Source organism: Silene latifolia, chromosome 4, assembly GCF_048544455.1.
Source record: "Silene latifolia isolate original U9 population chromosome 4, ASM4854445v1, whole genome shotgun sequence".
NCBI classification, from domain to species: domain Eukaryota; kingdom Viridiplantae; phylum Streptophyta; class Magnoliopsida; order Caryophyllales; family Caryophyllaceae; genus Silene; species Silene latifolia.
The window spans coordinates 36,628,423-36,633,046 of record NC_133529.1 but is presented as its reverse complement, the minus strand read 5'-3'; positions in this window follow the sequence as shown (position 1 = coordinate 36,633,046).

Genomic DNA, 4,624 nt, shown 5'->3' with positions numbered 1-4,624 from the left:
CCTTGGTTCCGCCTTTGGTCCTTGCCATTGTATTCTCCTTCTCAAATTGGTATCAACAAACCAAGATTTTGCTTGAATGTTCCTTGCTTCCTCAAACTTCAACCAATTCATCAATCAATTTAGGATTTTCGAATTTTTGCCCAAACCCTAGAAAATTGATTCAATTTGTGAGGAATTTGATGTTTACATGGTCTTTTGTTGATAAAGGAGTGATTTAATCTTGTTTTGAGCAAGTTTTGTTTGAATGGTGGTGAATTTTGTTGAGAAATTGGTGTTTTTGAATGGGTTGATTGAGGGTTTAAGTGGGAGAAAAGGTGTGTGTTTGTGTTTTTGAAATATAAAAATAAATTGGGAAGGAAGGGAATTGTCCCGTGTTTTTGTTAAGTACAGGTCAGGGACGCTCAAATCCTTGCCGGGACGCACGGATCCACTTACAGGATTTCCTGAAATTGCAAAACAGTGCCAGGACGCGCAGAGCCTCCTCAGCTCGAGCGGATTTCTGTTAGGACGCTCGGATTTACCTGGGGACGTGCAGATTTCCTTACAGCTAAATTTCATAAGTTTGAAGCATCTCAGGACGCGCGGATTCATGTCAAGCTAGACGAGCATCCTGAAGTTGGGGACGAGCGTATTGAAGTTGGCTTGCGCAGATTCCCTTACAGGACGTTTCCTTCAATTCAAACCTTCCCAGCTCCCACGTCCTAAGGCCTGGATGCTCGGATCGATGCTGAGGACGCTCAGATCTTCTTCAGCTCCTAGGCATTTGCTATCCTCACACTTGGTCAAACACTACACATCAAAACACGTTAAAATACCTCCCTCACTTGCTCTCATGTCAAAAATCTTGATCAAAGCACAAAAATGCAAATCCAAAAATGACAAAGATGCAATAAAGGAAATAAAATGCGAGTTAAGGGGTTAGAATATTTACAAATGGTGGTTTAGGGAGGACTCCACCAAACTCTCACTCTTGGATTAGATGTCAAGGGGGCAAAGCCAAGGTGTTGTTGATGTTGCTCAAGATCTTGTAGAAGTAGTCGAAGGCTTGTTCATTTTCATGATAAAGATCTTGCATAGATCTTTGTGCATTGTTCTCTTCATTGTGGTATTCCGAGTCAAGGTGATGACAAGGATCAACAAAGCCTTGGTCTAAGGTCATAACATTTCCAATATAAGGATTGACCAATCCTTCAAATTCATCGTCCCATAGACCGCAAACTTCACTAGCTTGTTCCCCAATGATGTCATGAGTTGACAAGAGCAACTCTCCTTTCTTGTTATCTTGGCCAATGAGGCCTTCTTCATTACTTGTCATAATGGGTGAGCTATTCAAGCTCTCATTGTTGTTGAAAATTCCTTGCTCTCCGAATAGAGCTACTTGAAGGTCATCCACTTTCTTCTTCCATATGGGTGGTGTTTCTTTACCCATGGCTTGATCTTTGCATAGAGATTCTAACTTCTTCCTATCACTTTCTCGGCTATAGTGATCGACCATAAAGCATGGCTCATGTAGTCGGGGAGCTCTCATTGTTTTGTCAAGATTGAAAGTGATTGTCTCGTCCCCTACTTCAAGTATGAGCTCTCCATGTTTCACACCGATTACCGCTCTGGTGGTATGCAAGAAAGGTCTTCCTAAAATAATAGGAATGTTGGAGTCCTCCTCCATGTCTACAATGATAAAGTCTACCGGGATGAAGAATTTGCCAATTCTCACGGCCACATCCTCCCATACCCCTAAAGGTATCTTTGTTGATCGATCCGCCATTTAAAGAGTAATGTTGGTGCATTTGAGCTCTCCCATTCCTAGCCTCTTACATTCCGAGTATGGCATGACACCTACACTTGCTCCAAGGTCACATAATGCTTTGTTGATTATAGTGTCGCCAATGGTACATGGAATAGAAAACTTCCCGGATCTTTGAGCTTTGGAGGGGAACTCCCTTGAAGAATAGCACTACTCACTTTAGTGAAGGCAATAGTCTCCAACTTTCGGATGGATTTCTTCTTGGTAAGAATATCTTTCATGTACTTTGCATAAGCCGGAACATAATTGATCAATTCCGTGAATGGGATTGAGACTTCTAAGTTCTTCACAATTTCCATGAACTTTCCAAGTTGGTCAGCAAGCTTAGGCTTAGCTTGGCGACTTGGGAATGGAAGTCTAATCACAATAGGCTCTTTTTCCTTAGCCTTCTCTTCATTCTTCTTGTTTGAAATTTCATTGGTTGTAGGATCTACCTCCTTAGAGTTCTCCACAACCCTTTGCTTGTCACTAGCATCCATAATATCTTCATCAATTGGCCTCTTCGGCCCCTCATATCTTGTACCACTCCTCAAATGTATGACACTAACCGTCTCATGTCTTGGGGGATTACCTTGAGGCGGTAATTGCCCCTTTTGTCTTTGAGAGCTAGAAGATGCTAATTGAGTCATTTGAGTCTCTAATATTTTGGTGTGGGCAAGAATGTTGTTGATGGTGATTTTCTTAGCTTGGCTATCTTTTTGCATTTGGGTGAAAAATTCTTGTTGGTTATTTTGCATTTGGAGGACCGCTTTTTGAACATCAAAGCTTTGGTCATTTGATTGGATGTAAGAAGGTTGATTTTGATAACCTTGGCTTTGGTTGAAAAAGGGTCTTTGAGCTTGGTTTCTCATTGGAGGTGGAGTGTATGTGGGTTGGGGTTTTGAACATTTTGGCTCTTGTATGAAAGATTTGGATGAAATTTGATATTCTTTGAAAGATCATAGATCCTAATTAGACACTCTAATTAAATGTCAAATTATCTCATAATTTGTGTTTATATGATCTAAGTAACATGCATGCAATATTAAAGCATATTAATATAAAAGATGAGGAAAATAATTTTCCTTACATTGAGAAATGGTAGTATTTGTGTTGGACCTTTAGTCCAAATTAATTGTTTTGATAATGACAGTAATGATTTGTATGTGGACTTAATATTATAAACATATGCGTGTAATTGTGTGCTTAAGTCTTAATTTAGAAAGGAACAATTACAATGACGCAAGCTTGAAGTTTGAACCAAGGAGGTATAACTTCAAATACACTTGATTGATGTATTCAAGCAAGATCAAGATTAGAAATCAACCACGAGACTCAAGATGAGAGACTTGTGAAGAGACGATTCGTTTACTGAAGATCTACTGAAGATTAGATAGTATAGGTCGTCATCCGGTAATGATTTTACTTTGTTTGATTTAAAGGTTAGTGAAGCTATGACCTCATAGCCATAACTTCATTGCTGGACAAAAATGATGCGTTAATTTTTGGAAAATATATTTTTAGTGATTTATAAAGATAAGAGAGTATTTATTTTAATTGTAATTAATTAATAAGAATTTAAGTTGAATAAACTATTGGTTTGTAACACGATATTTATGTCGTCGTGCAACCTAGGGTTTTAACTGAATTCTATCTCGATTTGTTGTGGACAATGGAAGCAAGACGGACCGAATGGGCCGCCGAACCCTAGGAGGCCGAAACCCTAGGAGGCCAAACTCCTTCTACTCTTGCCTCTTACTTGTTCATCAAGTCGTTTAGGGATTTATAATTCCAGAACATTCCTATGCCCTAATTCCAGAACATTCCTAAACCCTAATTCTCTACTACAATAAATACTCTCATTCATTCAACAATTAAAAGTGACACACACATCTACACTTTTAGAGAGAAAAATATTTTAAGCAAAATTCTTTGAGCTTTAATTCTTATTTTCCAATTTGCTTATACAAAAATTGCGCATCAAATTTGTCAATCACTCGAAGAGAAATCGTTATAGGATACTAAGTACACAAGATATTGTACTCACTCGCATAACGTGAGATTAGTATTTATCGTTGTACTTTTCTTAAAAACGTAAGAGCAACCTAGAGTATTTAGCGATACTCAATCTGAGTTATAATCATATAGTTGATTATACGAGTGGATTGATAATTTTTGTAATCCGGAGAAAGGTACTAAAAATTATTAATCGAGAATAGTGGACGTAGGTTTCGACTTGTGAAACTGAACCACTTCAAAAATCCTGTGTGTCTCTCTTTCTCTCTCTCTTTATTTTTGTTGTTTCGATTTTGCGCTTATTATTAGTAAATTAATTAGTTGATTTTAATCAATAAAATCAAACAATTAATTTTACATCATATATTTCGAAAAAGTGGTCATCGTTTTAATACTCAATTCATCCCCCCTCTTTCGTATTCGATCAATAGACTCCTCAATTGGTATCAGAGCCTCGTGCTCTTGATAAGCCTAACGGCTAGAGTCTGATCTATTTTTTTAGTCTATTTATCTTTTTTCCGCTGCATTTATTTTTTATCAAATGGATTCCAAACACCTTAAGTGTCCTATATTCAATGGGAAGAACTATGGTTTATGGAAAAATATGATGACCCACTTCATTAAAGGAAACGAGTGGGAGTGTTGGTTGATTATCAAGAATGGTCCGAATAAGATCTTACTTGCAACTACTAATGGCACTACTGTCGAAAAGAATGAAGAAGACTATATTGAGGCGGATTATAAAAAGGCTGAGAAGAATTCAAAAGCAATAAGCTTATTGCAAAACGGTATGATTGCTACTGAATTCGATCGTTTCTCAACCAG